The sequence below is a fragment of the Micrasema longulum genome, unplaced genomic scaffold (genome assembly GCF_059751315.1).
Source record: "Micrasema longulum isolate JH-2025_06_02 unplaced genomic scaffold, ASM5975131v1 h1tg000394l, whole genome shotgun sequence".
NCBI classification, from domain to species: Eukaryota; Metazoa; Arthropoda; class Insecta; order Trichoptera; family Brachycentridae; genus Micrasema; species Micrasema longulum.
The window spans coordinates 38099-55623 of NW_028277595.1; the positions used below are offsets into that span (position 1 = coordinate 38099).

Here is a 17525-nt window from a genome sequence, read left to right on the forward strand (position 1 = left end):
ACGATAAGGGAAATATTTCGACAGATTGACCAAGACGATTGTGAAAATATTCGTCTGATTTATTAGTTAGGTAAGTAATACCATTTTTACTTATTGGATGTTATACTTATTAAGATTTAAATGAAATATGAAATGTCCTCGTCGGGAAATTTGGGGATCAGGTAATACTGCAATAACATATTTTAAATCTTGTACAGCACATACATCTTCAATACTAGGGTAGATGAAGACTGATCCCTTATCACGCTTAGAATTTTTGACTTTTCGTGTAAATTTCACTGTGGGAATTTTTTCATTTATTGATAAAACCTTCCCTACAAAGTGCTTAGTGCTCTTTTTCGCAGCGAATTTAGCTATTATCCAGCTGTTTTCTTGAAATTCATGACAATCTTTCACGTCAACATTAATGTCACTCAGTTCGAAAGGGGATATTATGCTTTCTTGTTCAAAGTCTTCTTGTTCTTGTAAATATGACGCAATATAAGTATCAAAATTTTCGTAGTCGGAGTCGTCTGCAGCATGAAAAGAAGTTTCCGACACCGGGCTTGAGTCGCTGTTGTACACATGTTTCTTTTGTTTTCTTATTTTGGATGATTGGCCTTGAGAAGTTCTTTTTCGTTTAGTCATTTGTGTATTTATATCTCGTAAAACGTTTTTTTTGGGGGAAGCTTCTTTTAAAACTATATTAGACGTAATTGTTATCTTCGGTTTTTTATTCTTGTTCGGGGAGTCATTTTTAGGTACATTAACTATTTTCAAATCCAGGCATTCTGGTGTGTCAACCCAAAACGGAGTATTCATTTCTGAATTCTTTGTTAAATTCCTCAGCCAATGTACGAATTTATTTGAAACTGTCGCCAAAGGCTGCATGTAAACGTTTATGGCACTTATGGAAAGCTTGCAAAGACTGTCAGGACTTTTAGTTTCAGGACACTTTATTTCCTTCTTCTTGACATATGTTATTTTCAACGGTCCTGGTAAACTTGAGTCTTTTTTCTCTTTTTGTGTATTTATTTTCGTAACCTTCTTTATTTTTTTAGCTTTAGCTAGCTCTTCTGCTTGTTCAGTTGAAATAGATTTACCAGGTATGACTGGAAGCTTGCTGTTTTTGCCTGTTTTTATTGGTTGTGATTGTCTATTTTGCTGTAAAAACTCCAAAAGGCTAGCATCAAATTGACGAAAATTTTCTTCTTGTAGTGTTGGCATTTTTAATGTCACTCTTAAGGGATTGAAAGGAAATATTCCGGATCCTTCAAATCCTTTACATATGTTGATCTCTTTTGTAATGTTTATTTTTGACATTAGCTCCTGCAGTAGCTGCGGGAAATGACATTTGTTGATTGTGCTTGTAGTGATGTGTGCAGCTTTATAATTTGTTAAAATTTCACGCCAATGTCGTTTCATTGGTCCAAAAAATGCCACGTCTAGTGGTTGAGTAAGGTGTGTAGCATTTTTTGGAAGAAAAGTAAATCTAATGTTTTGACTTTGACATATTTGAATTGTCTCGACACTTAGGTGAGATGCCAAGTTATCGCCGATAATAAGTTTTACGCCGTCACGAGAGTCTGCCCATGGCATAACTATAGTCTTGAACCAATCATCAAAACAAATCATATCGAACCATCCAGATTTGGTGCGATTATACCTAGCATCTTTTGGACCATTTTCACACCACTTGGACCACAAATGATCTGCTTTGTAAACCACATAAGGTGGTAGGCAAATTCCGTCAGCAGTTCCGCTGAACATGATTGATACTGAGCTTTTGCTTGCATTAATTACCCTTTCTGGGTGTTTTGTGCCTCTTTTGAAAATACATTTTTTAGATCCGGGGTCGTCACTTAAATTTGTCTCATCAAAATTGAGAATATTACTGGTGGGAACATCTTTAAGAGAAATTTTCGAATTTCTGTAGTATTCGTCCATTTCCTCTACTGTTTTTGCAGCACGGCTTCGTTTTATATTTTGTGTTGCCCTTTGTGAAAAATTGTGTCGTTTTAAGAAAAAACGGGCCCAGCGTTCACCAGGCATTTTTCCTTTAAAAAGAGCAGATTTTCCACTTTTTAAAAGGTAGTTGTAAACTACAATACGCAAATCTAAAAGAGAAAGAGGACAACCAAATTCTGCTGAAATATTCACCACGTCCGCTATGTGAGCTTCTTCCTCAGTTGAAAACTCTGTAGGTCGACCAAATGGTTTATTATGTACGCTTTTGACTTTGTTGCTAATTGTCCGACGTGGGATCCCAAACTGCTTTTCTGCTTCGTATGATGAAATAATTTTTCTTCGAACGAGATCTACAGCAACTTCCAGCATTTCCTTCGAGTAATCAGAATAACTACGAGCTCCTACTCTACGCCTTCTTCGCTGTTGATTGTTTGCCATTTTTCACATAACTGCAATAGAATTAAGATTTCCATAATTTTTAGTATTCAATTTGTCCTCGAAATATCGTTTTATCAATAGATTTGAGATATTTTGTAAACTTATTATAACGATCATCGATAGAGATAAACTTTGAATTAAGTTATGTTTCGAACACTTATATAAGTAGTGTGTCATATTTAAATCATAATTAAAAGTTTATTTGTATTACTAGAAATAAACGAAAAAAACTTTATCCGGGTAAATTATATAAAGTCAAATAAATTCAAATTTCGTTTAATAAAAAAATTAAATTAAATGAAAAAATCAAATTTAAGATAAAGCACGTTGACTACTAGTGATAACCCTAGAACCAGGCAAAAAGTACAAATCGTGTTTTCAAAACACTGCACAACATTGCCTAGCAAGTTTTTTTGATGAAATCGTGTACTTTTGATAAAAGTATCAAACAATACGAAAAATATACAGTATTTTCTTACCCCGGGACGGTTTTACTTTTCAAAAACACTTTTGGTTTTTCTTGAACTTTAAAAGTTTTAGGAGACCAAAATTTCACGACTCCTCCTGCCGACATTCATCGCTCAACTGAGAGCGCAACAATGGAGTTGGCGTTATGAAAAATAAAAAAGGTGTTGCCAGGACAATGAAAAATTACTACCAAATGGTAAAAAGTGAGAAAAAGCCAATCAAATGCGAAATATCGTAATCGTAACGAAACAGGAAAAGTTGTGGCCGGTAGGAAAAGTTGCAGCGTTTTACGGTAATAAATAATATGCCAAATAAGAGTAAGTACTAAATTAAATGATACATAATTAAAAAAACATAAAAATATCAAGACCATAAGACTTAAAAAAAGCAAGTAAAAGTATGATAAGAAAGCAGATTTGTCAAATTATGCTAATTATTATAATCTCGAACTTTTAAAAAATTGACAATACGAAACTAATTATTCATAGATGACACTTTTAAATTTTTTTTTATTAAAAATTTCAATTTTTACCTTTATTTTCAATTGAAATTTTACAAAACTTGGTTTGCGGAAACTTACTGATTGTAACAAATGAGGTCCTTTTCACAAAATGGTGTACAAAACAAAAAATAACTTATCTTTTTTTTTGTTTTGTATGACTATTTTCGACATTTTTTTCCTTAATTTCGCTTTAATTACCTAAAATTATATTTTAGTGGTTAAATAATTACTTTTTCTATTACAATCGACTTTGTTTTTTGTCGGCCTCGTGGGGTCAGCGCGTTTGCCTACTATGAAAGAGGTCTCGTGTTCGATTTTCGACATGGTTGATAAGAAATATTTATACAAAGGTGTTTTTACACTACAATATTTCATAGTCCCTGGAATGGTACCTGAAGCGTAAGACTGATCATCTTAGCTTCATGTAACAAAAATGATCAAGATACGCTGCAATTGGTGTACCAATGCAGTGCCCTATGCACCATTGGGTATGGAAAGGGAATGATGATGATGATGAAAATAAAGTATCGAACACTTTTATCCCGTGTATTTAGTATGTAAACACGCGAGATAAAAGCTTTTTCTACGGTCGCGAGAGCGTTTAGAATAGCAGCCCTGGGTCACAATTTACAATAGGAAGTTAACATTTATCTTCAATTTTATCTACAAAGTAAAATTAAGTTTTCTGTATGAAAAGCAGAATATGCATATATTTTTTTCCATTTAAACATGTTCAATCATAGGTTACCGGTGAAGATACTTTAACTTTTTATGCAAATATACTCATTTTCGTACACTAATATCGATTTTTCTTTATAGACAGCCGAAGATAACTCTGATAACTTCCCATTGTAATCGGGGGCCTGGGCCACTCTGTATGTGTCAATAATATACCGCCCTAGCCCGAATATAAAGCGATATTTCTGTGTTCATTAGGTAAACTTTAAAATAGCATTCATGTTATATTCGGCGTTATATTTGGCGAACGGCTATCTTCATCGGTATATACTGAGACGGTATAAACTAATATCGATATTTATGTACAAAAGTGTGTATATTTGTATGAAAATTCAAAGTATCTTCGCCGGTAACCGGTAATTGAACATGTTTAGAAAAAAAAAGTAAAAATATGTTTTTTTTCATACAAAATCTTAATTTTACTTTGTAGATAAAATTGACGATACATTTTACCTTACCATCAGAATACACAATTATGAACACTATCTTCATTTGTTCATATATCGAGACGGTATACTTAACTTTCTGTACTATCTGTATTATCTTCTTCGGTATGTTCTACCTACTTGCCATATCGACATCATATGATCGAAACGAACCAATGAATGACTTCAAAAATTAGTCCGCGTTCCTTATTACTTCATTAGCATTAAAAATGGTTCTCATTTATATTATAAATAGGCTTCTGTAATAGAAAGTTCCCACTTCAAAGCGATTATAAACTCTAATAAATCCCAATTCAAGCAAAAAATGTTCGCTTGAACATGATTTTTAAAAGCTTTTGACACTTGCCAAAACTATATGCTTTATATCGTCTGTATTTATATACCGAGTGACTACAACTTAAATTTTATCTACAAAGTAAAATTAAATTTTCTGCATGAAAAGCAGAATGTGCATGGATTTTTTTCTTAATTTTAATTTGTACATACAGTTGAAGATAAATGTTAATTTTCCATTGTTTTCGGGGCCCAGGGCCCAGGCACTGTCCTACTTTTTATCAAATTGATCCTCGCAATAAGGCAAAGTGAAAAATAAAAACAATGATCAACTTAATATTAGTAATAGTTCGTCTTCGAATCATATTTGTGCAATTGGGCCTTATTAATAGATTGGTTATACTTAGTCCATAACCGATTCGGTAAAAAAAAAAAAACAATATAAACAGACAAATAAAAACGATCCTTCAACAAACATCAATAAATTGTCAGTTTTTATAGAAAATCCTCGACTAGATTTTTCCAAAACAACGTTTGTTGTTGAATCAATTTGATAAAAACAGTAAGCAGATAGGTAAATAAAAACGAACCTTTAAAAAACATCAATAAAGTTCAGTCAATCAGTTTTTCTAGAAAATTCTCAACTAGAAATATTGTAGAATCGATTGGATAAAAAACGATAAATATTAAAACGAACCTTCGAAAAACATTAATAAACGGTCAGTTTTTCTAGAAAGTTCTAGACTAAATTTTCCCAGCACCGAGATTATTCCAGAACATTTTATGTACGGTAAGAAATTAAAGGTTCACGAGTGACGAGTAGTTCTTTTATTGTGAAAAAATATCCAACAGGTGTTTGGAATATGATAGAAATTTTAAAATTATCAGAAAATTCGAGACTATTCTGTAAGAACAACGAAAATGATAAATTATGGTATTATTTGAAAATATTATGTGAAAATATTCAATAGGTACCTCCGTTCGTTGTGTTTTCTATGTGCGCAACAACATTTAAACCGCTAAATCTACATCGTTGTTTCATATTATAATTTCAGTGTAAATTCACGAAATTTCCAGAAAATTCCTCCGCAAGCCATATTTTCGAAGGAACAAGCCCATTCTAGAATACGTTTTGACAGAAATGGACTATTTTTATTTAAATGGGTGTGTTTATTAAGATTAGAGGTATGTAATAGGACATTATCTGTAATCAATATATTCCTAAAAAATAGTACGAACTTACTTGCAATACAGAACATTCTAGCACCTGGGTACCTAACCCTACTAGAAATATCTGGAAATATGGAGCGCCCCTATAAATACGAGCGTTTTTCCGCCGTACGCCATTAGAGAATTTGCTCTCGCGCATATCGGACTACCGTCAGATCGTGCACTACTGCAAACCGCAAATTGTCTTGAATCAAGGGGTCCTGTGAGAAATATAATCTACGATGTCTCTTCTTCCTCTCTGGTTTGACTACGACGTCCGCCCATCCAGGCTGCTGGACCAGCACTTCGGATTGGGAATAATGCCGGAAGACCTATTGGCCACGGCGTTTTCGAGCAGCATTTATCCTCGCAGCACGCTTCGCTCCAGGGACTACTATCGCCCGTGGAGCGCTCTGAGCCGCGCCGCCGCCCATCAGGATAGCGGCTCCAACATCACCGTGGACAAGGAAAAGTTCCAAGTGTGCCTGGACGTGCAGCAATTCTCCCCGGACGAGATCTCGGTCAAGACCGTCAGCGACCAGATCGTCGTGGAAGGCAAGCACGAGGAGAAGCAGGACGAGCACGGGTATATCTCGAGGCACTTCGTGAGGAAGTACATGCTGCCCAAGGGTCACGATCACGAAGACGTGGTGTCTGCGCTGTCCTCTGACGGCGTGCTGACCATCACGGCTCCCAGGAAGCAGCCCCTAGCCGTGGAAAGCGAGCGCGTGGTGCAAATCCAATCCACCGGCCCTGCCCATCAGTCCATTCAAAAAGAATCTAAGAAACAGGAAAGCCAGAAGATGCAGGAATAAAATCCTGAAATCATCCTAATACCTACCTACTTTATTTTTTCAACCTTTAGACTGAACATTTTTAAGTTCCAAGCTTTTTTTTTCAATTTAAGATTTATTGAAGCTCATGTAATTCCATTTTACGTATTTAATTTCTTTCTCGCACAGAATTTGCGCTTGAGAATTGAATAAATACCTAAACTTAGAATTATTGCGTTTCATTTAATATCTATAACTTGAAACTAAATAATCATTATCATTCCCTTTCCGCACCCAATGGTGCATATGGCACTGCATTGGTACACCAATCGCAGCATATCTTGATTATTTTTGTTACATGAAGGTAAGATGATCAGTCTTACTCTTCAGGTACCAGTCCAGGGACTATGAAATATTCTAGTGTGAAAACACCCTTTTAAATAATTGGATCATAATATTTTTGTCGGCCTCGTGGTGTAATGGTCAGCCCGTTAGCCTACCATGCAAGAGGTCTCGGGTTCGATTCCCGACATTTATATATTTGATATGAAATATTTATTTTTAAAAAAGGTTTTCACACTAAGATATTTCATAGTCCCTAGACTGGTACCTGAAGCGTGACTAATCATCTTACCTTCATGTAAAAAAAAATTCAAGATACGCTGCGATTTGTGTACCAATGCAGTGCCCTATGCACAATTAGGTGCGTAAAAGGAATGACAATGACGACAACGACGAATATTGTTTATACTATCCACAGTAAAAACTGAATATGTCGGTTAGATTGTTGAATGTTTATATTGTGTTAGTGGTAGGTACTCGTAAGTAGGGTCAAATGGGAAACAGTGAAACAAAAAAGTTTAATTTTAGAAAAATCTGTATTAATGAACACCTTTCTCATGGTAAATTAGTAATTTATCCGTTAGCTTAACTTTACTGAAAGGGAACAATAGAAAACATACGTGTAAATTATAAGTGATTTTCTGAAGTCGATTGTTACACTGTACAGTTCTGGGGTACAGTTTAGCAAATGGCACAATGAAAAACATTAAACAAAACGGATTTTTTAAAAACATATTTTGAGAATGAATATAGGTCGGCTTGCCTCTTTATTTTACCTTGAGTATTTAAATGCTGTTATGTCATTTGTTCAAACTGACACGAGCGCCAGATCGGACTGAAATGAATAATAAAAACGGTTTTGTATTTTTGCACGCTTTTTTTAAAGGTATTTGATTAAATTTCTCACCGTTTTGACGAGGAAGTCTAAAAACAATGGAGTAAATCGAATTGGCCCAGTGAAAGAGTGTTACACTGTGCCTCGTTACATTCTGCCTATTATTATAATAATTATTAGGGTATTATAATAATTTGCTTTCAATTTCAAAAAGATAGATTCGAATAACCGGCAAGCTTGTTTGATTTATCAAACAAACAAAAAATAAATAGGAAACACACTTGAAGATCTCGTTCTAAAAAAACATAAAATTTAAAAAAAAAAACAAATTAACATTGAAATACAATCGTTATGTAACGTACGCGTTACCACGTTTTGCGCTGGTTCATCACCCGCGTATGCCACAGTCAGACTTCCCGACGTAAGCCACCCCCCTAAGCAGAGTCAAAAGGTTAAGTCGGAAGGTAGGGGCACGACTGCATCGACTACAAGTCAACCTCAAAAGCTCTGAAAAGGACTTTCCACCTAGTCCAATTGGTCAAGCGAAGCGAAAGTAGTAGGCTGGCAGAGCGGAGAGCGGAAGCACACACAGGGCCATAAGACGAGTAAAATGCGCGTTCAATTTTTAGAGAGTGGATCTGTTGGATGAGTAGATTTATTCCTACAAGTTACACACATTATAAAGCGTCGCGCATCGAGCTCGGCGGAGCTAGCAGCAACGCTGGGCAACTGAGTGGAGGGGGTCGCACTACCCCCACCAATCGAGTTACCCTGCTGGCCGCAGGCCTCGGAAATAGCGGCGCGCTACACCACAACCCCCTCTACTCGAGGTGGTTTTGGCTACACCCGCATGGTACTATTTGACCAAAAGCTACGACGTGCGCAACAGATACAATACACAGTTATATAACATATTTTTAGGACTTTACACATGAGTGAAACATTTGAATAATCTTCTAAACGCTATAGTTGTCCCGGTATCGCTGAGGCTAGGCCCGAAAGCGAACCTTTGTATTTTTTGAGGGCACTTGGCTAACAAATACTAGGTATCTAGCTAATATCTTATATTTCTCTTTATTTGTTTATACGAAATTCTCTTTATTAAAAACAATTAATGAACAGTTATATTTTCACTTGACAATTTAATTGCGCGTCCGGAATATGTTATTTCCAAATATTTCTAAAAATATCGTAGGTACGTCAAATTCGCTTTTAAAAATATGGTGCTTTTATGAAAACAGCAATTGTTTGCAACAATTTGTTTGAAAACAGCAATAATTGTCCAAATCGATTTGATTGAATTAACAGAAAATGTCTCTCAATCAACATTTTTATGTATAGTCGCGCTACATATCATTGATCTGAATAGTTCTGAATAGTCTGATATATATTTTTAGCAATTTTAGTTAATATTTTAACAAATCTAAATATGAAGAGTTCACTACTATACAAGTTTCTGATAAAACATTATTTTTATTTCAAGCATTCATACCATGTTTTTCATAGTTTGCACTAAACATCTCAAAGGTCCAAATATTGAATCAAAAACAGCAAATGTCACACGGATATTTTATTTTATATTTAAATATAAATACAATTTTTACAAAATTTTCTAGTTCTGTACAGTGCACTAAAAGCATATCTAATTTAAATATTTTTTAAAAACCGTGGCATCCAGTTTGTTTAAAGGCTATTTCAGAATAGCAACAAAATGTTTTTTTTAATCATGACTCCTACTACTACCACCATCACGCCATTTTTCCATAGGAGTTGGTAGAGAGGATGGACCGCCTATCCTGGATACATACGTTTATCCTAGCATACATTCCTAGTTTCTTCCACGTTCATACATCTTGTCATACATGCCTTTTCGTTCTGCCTGCAATTGACATGAAAATCGCTACTTTACTCCAACCTTCAATCCTTCCGATGCATGTTTTGTGGGCTCCACACTACTGATTTGGTGCAATGAAGAAAAATATTTGAAAACATATTGACAAGTGAAGCAATAAAAAAAATAAAGGAAATGTTATTACTGTTATAGTGTACCCCGTGTTACACTGTTCCCCATCTGACCCTATACAAGTCGATGTCAGTATAATGTAAGTTCAGCGCTACACACAAAGGCCCATTTCACATGTGCAGCGCGTATCCATGCGACATCGCATAGTCAGTAGAATTGTATTTGTATGTGTGAGAAGGGGATGGGGACTGCGGAACTATTTCATTCCTAAAGTATCGATTCGAATATTCGAATATCGATTCGAAGTTACGGGATCATGTATATATATAAATATACATACAAATTTCATTTGTATTTTCCAAATTATATACCTAACTTCTTTAAAATTTCATAACCTTGATTCATTGACACACAGAAAAGATATCTTCAATCAGATCCTGCTTTACAAAACTGTAAATAATAAATTTGATTCCCCAGAACTAATTAATCTACTTGCATACCATGTCCCCTCTAGACGCACTAGACGGATATTTTCTATCTTCCTAACATTAATTCTGAAGATGTTTTTAAATTAACTTAAACTCACTGTCTTTTTTTTTTTATGTTGCTTTTCATCGGTTTTTTGAATCCCTTGAAATATGTAGGTACGTAAATATATTTTACCTTTAAAAAAAATGGTTTGTGCACTTGATCATGTTTTTTTATTCTTTTTTATTTTAACTCTTACTTTTTAATTACTTTAAGTAAGTTTTTTTATTAATGTTAATATTATTTCCATTTATGTAAATACTAACTAGAAACTTTTAACATAACTTTTTTACTTCGATTTTAATTATTGAATTACTTTCATTTATGTTTTTTTTCCCTTACAATATTGTACTTAAAAAATTCAAATAGTTAATTGATAAACTTAGCATGTAATATAATATGTAAACTTCACCGGTCCATTAGAGTTAACTCTAAATTTATGTACTATAAAACCACATTATTAACACATTATAGAATTTATACAATGGTTTCAATATGTCGGTACAAATATATACATTTATATATAATGTGTACAATTACATTATGAGGATAACTTTTACTGTACAATAATAATATTTATGCTAAGTACCTACTTGTTACAATGTATCAGTATTATTGTACATGTTAGGGAGGGGGACTAAATATATTGTGTGAGGGTGTGTATTTACTAAATATATTGTGTATTTATGTATGGGTGTGCATATATGTGACAATGTGTAGTGAATATAAGTTGACTTATTGAACAATGATTTTCAAAAAATAATTGTTTTTTTCAAACCTTTATGAGGAAAGCGATAGCTTGTTGATAAACCACCTTATCAATCGATTTAAAATTGTTAAGAATGCTCTGGCCTAAAATCCAAGTTCAAAAATATGTAAAAATTTCAACAAAGTAATAAAAAACAAAAATAAAAATATATATGTAAGTACTCATATACACACATACGATTACATCATTAAATTATTATTGAGAATAATATTCCGGCACCCTCCAACATACCCGTCAAAACAGCTGTTCCAATACATGAAGGTGCTGGATATGAGACAACTGTACCTAAAAGAAGCACTTACACGCTTTTGGTCGAACAATGAGGAGAGGTCTCAGCAAAATGTCCGTACGAGGTTTTCCCAAAGCATGAATTATGACATACCCAAAACCCGTACGACTTTTGCTCTTTCTTTTGCTTTTGGAGGATCTTTGTGAACACCATATGCTCCAACTAGGTAGCGGACATAGAATGATGATGATGATGATGACTTTTGATAGGTTGACTATCAAACAATTAGTAAAAAGTTAGTGCAAATACCGCTTTTTCGCTATTTCGATCAACTCTATTTGATGTTCAAACGTGTATCTTGAAAAGAATTGGTCCAAAGAAAAAAAATATATGAACATTTTTAATAAATTTTATTTTCTTAGGCTTTCATATTTTTTATATTAAATCTATAGGGACGTAATTAAGAGCAAAAAAACATATTTTTTTTTAAATTGCGGCATGAGCGGTGGTCGTTCAAGGTCACACACGGTTTTACTAACCTTTGGGAGCCTGAGGGTGAAAAAATTCCGCGAGCGCCTGAGGGGGTACTACGAATACCCCAGCTAAAATGCTATAAATACGTCTTAAAAAAATATTTAAAAAATGTTTTTATAATTGTCATGGTATTGTTTATAAAATTTCCAGTTTTCTGCGAAATTCATACATTTTTTCATAAAATACTGCTGCGATAATATTTTATATGGCAGCGCGCTCCTCCCGCTGCCACGTTTTGGATACCACTGATTGAAATTACGCCACTAGCTAGAGGGGCGGTACGGCGGGCGGTCGGGAGAGGGATGAGCGAGTTCGTAAACCATATACAGCGTGTTTGTTAATTTATTTGAATTAATTTTAAAAACTAATAATATTTTACAAAATAATATAGAAAAAAAATCACACAGCTCAATCTTAATGTGTTTAAAATTGTTGGTATGTTTCCCAAATAAAATACAATAAAGTATAACACGGCACGAATTCCTTTTATCGGATACATAGGTAGATATATTATACAATTTTACAGAATACGACGACTAAAAATAATACAAAATAGTAATTTCTATTACTCCACAGTAACTCCATGGCAAAAAAACTTTGAAAAATCACTAAATCGATTTTAAAAAAATTAAGTACAATAAAAAAAAACTCGAGACCTTAAAAAATCTAAAATATGAAATTAAAAAACTTGAAAATCAAATAATCAAGAAATAAAAACTCAAAAATCGAACAACGCCGTGTAAAAATTTATATAATATGCAAAATTAAAATAAAATCAGTATTATTAATATTTAAAGCATTAACTTTGCTGTGAAACATTTTACTAAATGTTCTTAAATATTTGTATATAACCACTTACCGACTTTTCTGTGTCTACCGTTTTCAAGACGTACCCGTCTCTTCGTCAGGACACCAATTAAACCAACATGCAAAACCCACTATACACCTTCACCATAGTTGTTGCACAAAAAAGAAAAGACGGGTACGTCTTGAAACCGGTGGACGTAGAAAAGTCGGTAAGTGGTTAAATACAAATATGTTATAACATTTAGTAAATTCAGTATTTTTGAAAAGTTAAAAAAAAAACCGTAAAATTTCACATTTTATGAACAGTTTGGACAGAAGTACTTTGTTTCTTCTCGTTTGTGTTTTATACAAATGAATTGTTTACAAATAATACACGTTATTTTCGTTTTTCTGTCAGATATACGAGGACAGAAACTTCATCGACCCCGTTGCTTAGATGGGTTTGCTGCTGAAAAAGTGGATGGTTGGTCTACAAAATATTTTTCTCCCGTTTCCTCTTCAAAGAGCCGAAACGCGCTTTGTTGAAGCTTATGATGAGTGGTTGAAGCAGCTCGTTTTCGCACATTATTTTTAACTAATTCCATTGCCAAACTTTGAATAATTTTTTTTCTTCTACTTCGATCATTTTTTTCCATTCCGGATATTTCTTTGACCAAAGTAAATAAGAATTTAATGCGGCCATGTCGAGTATGTCAAAAAATATCCTGAGAGGCCATCTCCTTGTAACCCTTGAGCATGAATATTCTCTTGTCATTTTGTCACCTAAATCAACCCCACCTTTAGTTTTGTTATAATGCAAAATGATTAAAGGTTTCTTTTTATTTCCACTGTCAACACTTTGGTCATAAAACTCAGTCGTTAAAAGATTTACAGCAGTTTTCATCTTGGGAACATATGATACCAGGGTCATGTTTTTTGAGAATCCAAAAAGTGAAGAATACATTTCCCTCGTGGGAGATTTTTGGAATTCTCTAGGTATTTCCCTTTTGTTGCTACGCATTGTGCCTGTTATTGAAAGTTTCTCCACCATCAATGATTGTGCCAAAGCCACAGACGTGAAAAAATTGTCGACTGTGATTCCCCGTCCACTACCGAAATACGGTGCTGCCATTTCCATCACAACCCTTTGGCCCTGATTTACCTCACGGGCATTATTAATTTTTCCTGTATAAATTTGGGCATTACAAATATATCCATTATCGGCATCTGCTGCTACCCATATTTTAATACCATACTTCCCAGGCTTACTTTTGATGTATACTTTAAAAGAACATCTTCCCCTAAATACAGCTAAGCGTTCGTCTATTGTCAAGTGAGAACCGGGGGAAAAATTTTTCATACAATTTTGTATAAATTGTTCGAACACAGATTTTATTGCTTCATCTTTTCGACCTGATTGTACAATTCTTTCCTCTCTCGTGGCTTTGTCATCAAATCTAATTTTGGTAAAAATAAATTTGAATCTATCACGTGACATCGCACCTGCATAAAAGAATTGTTTAAATAATTTATTCGATGTCCAAATTTCACTCAAATGCTGCTTCCTTCCTCGGTTTTTCCCAGCTGCCAATAAAATACCAATGAAAGCGTGCATTTCGTCTTCGGTTATTTCTTTAGCCGTAATGTCCCTTTCTTCATAATATTTTATAGTAAAACGTATTATTTCACTTATCATTTGAGGAGTAACAAATAAGAAAAATATTTCTTTCATGGTCCCCGCAGTTTCAGATGCTCCAGTTAATTTGGACGTAGGACTAATTATGTTATGGGAACGTGTTGTTGAAGTAGAAGGTAGAATATTGCTCCATTGGTAACCCGATTTAGAAGCGAAGACGTTTTCTCCGTCATTTTGGCTGTTTTCTTCTAAATTAACACTATCCTGGTCGAAATAATCAGATTCATCGTAATCTTCGATTACAAAGTCATCTGTTTCAGAAACATCATCTGAAGATTCTAACTCTAAATCACTGTCATCACTGGAAGACACTTCAATATCCGTATCGTTTAGAAGCTGCTCAATAACATCATCCGTCAATTTTTTTCTACTCATTTTGAGATTGGTAAAGTAAAAAAAGGTTTTATAAATTTTAAAAAATTCACTTATTATTCAAAAAACACCTTTGTATTCAAAATCCAATGCGCAATATCCAGATAGCTAAGTATAAAAATTATGTTTATTTGAAATTATTAGTCATAATAATACTTTTTTCTAAACACCCTTAGCATGCAAAATCTTACTTGCGTAAACTGGAAATTGACCGAAGTATCAAAGATCCCTAAACTGTGGAGCAAATAGCAAATGAATTGTGATGCATGGTGTTTGCGCGGGGGGGAAACAATGACAAATGTGAATTATTATTAAAAGAGTTCCGCGGAAAAATATTTTAATATCTTCGATACATTTGTAACATAATGGAGTAGAGTTATGCATAAAATGAAATCAATATGATGATTAACAAAAAAGGTATTGAACAAATATGCTACTTGGGGGACCCCAGATACCCCCCTTAGGCACGGGAGGGCTAAGGGCATTATGTCCACCGATCCTGTTAAGTTTCAAAATATGATAACTTTTTTTGTCAAAAAAATTAAAAAAGTACACACCGAATGACCTTGAACGTCCCATACTTATAATAAATCTTGAAAACCACCCGATGGATCTAAACCTGGTTTTCACTGTCATGTAACGTGTCCTAAAACAAAGCTACTTGTATTTGTTGCATCTTCGAAAAATAAAAATTAGTACGTCATATTCATTTCTTACCGAAAATTACCGTAAAATACCGCGGAGATTTTACCGCCTTGCATCTCGAATTTATTGCGATACAAGCAAATATCGTTTTTGCTACCATTTATGCTTGCAATATACACATGTATGTTCATAAGGATGAATGACAATATCCGACTAAGACCCTCCATATAATCTTTCAAACTCACAGTGAAAGGGGCAGTGAACGTAATAAAGTTAAATTGAATTGAAATAATATACGAAATTAGAAATTTCAAAAGATCTACTCATTTATTGACCAAAATATTGTTTTTTTGAATGAGTAAAACCGATAGGAAGACCCACAGTCTTTAAAACGGTTTCGGGTATGTGGAGGAATGTACTCCTGCTCCGGGGAATTACGCTTTCGGGAATTTTCCCGCGGTACATCATTACTTGCACCTCCAGTACCTTATGCACCATTGGGTGCGAATAAGTGTTTGATGGTGATGAACATAATGTCATTGTATTATTTTAGATGTTTGTAAATCTAATATTGTGGATCATCGTAATATATAATTTTTAATTGAGAATAAAAAATACTGTTTTGTAATCCACTGTATTTGCTTACACAACCGAATATATAATATATGTATTATGTATGTTTACTTGTTAAATAACCCTAAAGAGGGAAACATTTTGTAGCCAAAACTAGACAGTCAAATTGTACAAAAAAAAAATCTTTTTTTTTTTTATAATTTGATTGTTTTGGTAATTTTGTTGATAGTTAATTTTCTGCTTACTAAAGTTGAAGGTGTAAACAAGGACTTATACACTCGCATACGTTAATGTTTATAGTATGCAATTATTACTTTATTATGTCTATATAATGATTTAAATCATATATACATTCAAATTAACAATGCACTGGCCTATGCACCATTAGGTTCTGATAAGGGTTTGGTGATAATGTATTTCAATATAAATTTTACCGATGTGTATATAAACTTACTTTAATATAAATAAATATTCGTTTTTATAAACGATAAATCGATATTATTATCGAAACTTATTTAAACGAATAATGGCGGTACATTACTTTTTCACTAACACATTCGTAAAAACTCTTTGCGATGTTCTTATGAATATTTTTAAACCTGTTATTATAATCGAATATTTTATATCAGTTTAAAAAAAAAAAGGTATTTATTTAAGAGCAATATTTTCCGAATAATAAATAATTTACATGAAAACTAAAAACTGCACTAATAAGTGTATATTATTTATTTTTACCCTTTCTAATTTATATTATAAATAAGTGGGTTATATTGTTCATTTTGTTTATATATGTATTTTAAGTTTAAGTAAAATATTATTAAAAGTGTTTGCACGTAATTGATGAAAAATAAGTAGTGCATTTTTTTATTTTAATGTTTCTGTATATTATTTTTCATTGTTTGTAAAGCAAATAAATACATTAATGTCAGGCGGGATGGGATCTCTATGAAGACGACAGATATTATTTAATAATACGCTAATTAGCAGCGTGGTTTATTTACATTTCTGTGCGTTTGACTTAACGGTTCCTAATTTATCATTTTATTTGTGAATAAAAACTAGCAGATTTAAGATATATACGAATTAAAACATATAAACAAAATTTAAATAATAATACGTTGTGTATAAAAATACTTATTTAGTCATGTTTCTTACAATAAAAGGAACATTATGCAAATTCATCAAAAATATTTAATACGTTCGGTATTTTTTTACTTGTCTAAATCACTCTATAGCTAACAATATATTGAATACTTAAAAATAATACAGTTTTTTTCTATTAAGCTAACGAAATAGTAAAAAAAATCAATGCCAACCTAGCCAAATAAAAAATATCTATCTTTGCTCTTTTGCCTAAATTTTGGGTTTCTGCCTGATCAATTTCAATATATGAAATTCAATTTTAAAAAACATGTTAGGTTTTTAACACAGAAAAAATAATTTTAGTTTAGTTAAATTA

General features: G+C 33.2%; 1 long non-coding RNA gene and 1 pseudogene across 2 annotated transcripts; one reads left to right on the forward strand and one right to left on the reverse strand.

Annotated features, from left to right (window-relative positions):
- Positions 1 to 1183: 1183 nt before the first annotated feature.
- On the reverse strand, positions 1184 to 3143 carry LOC148281921 (uncharacterized). The gene is made up of 2 exons (XR_015822221.1): positions 2865 to 3143; positions 1184 to 2396 (listed from the first exon to the last, which is right to left on the reverse strand). It is a non-coding gene; the product is annotated as an uncharacterized LOC148281921 (long non-coding RNA).
- A 3020-nt stretch (positions 3144 to 6163) lies between these two features.
- Positions 6164 to 8008, forward strand: LOC148281922 (protein lethal(2)essential for life pseudogene; annotated as a pseudogene). Its single transcript, XR_015822222.1, has one exon. The product of XR_015822222.1 is annotated as a protein lethal(2)essential for life pseudogene (transcript).
- Positions 8009 to 17525: the final 9517 nt, after the last annotated feature.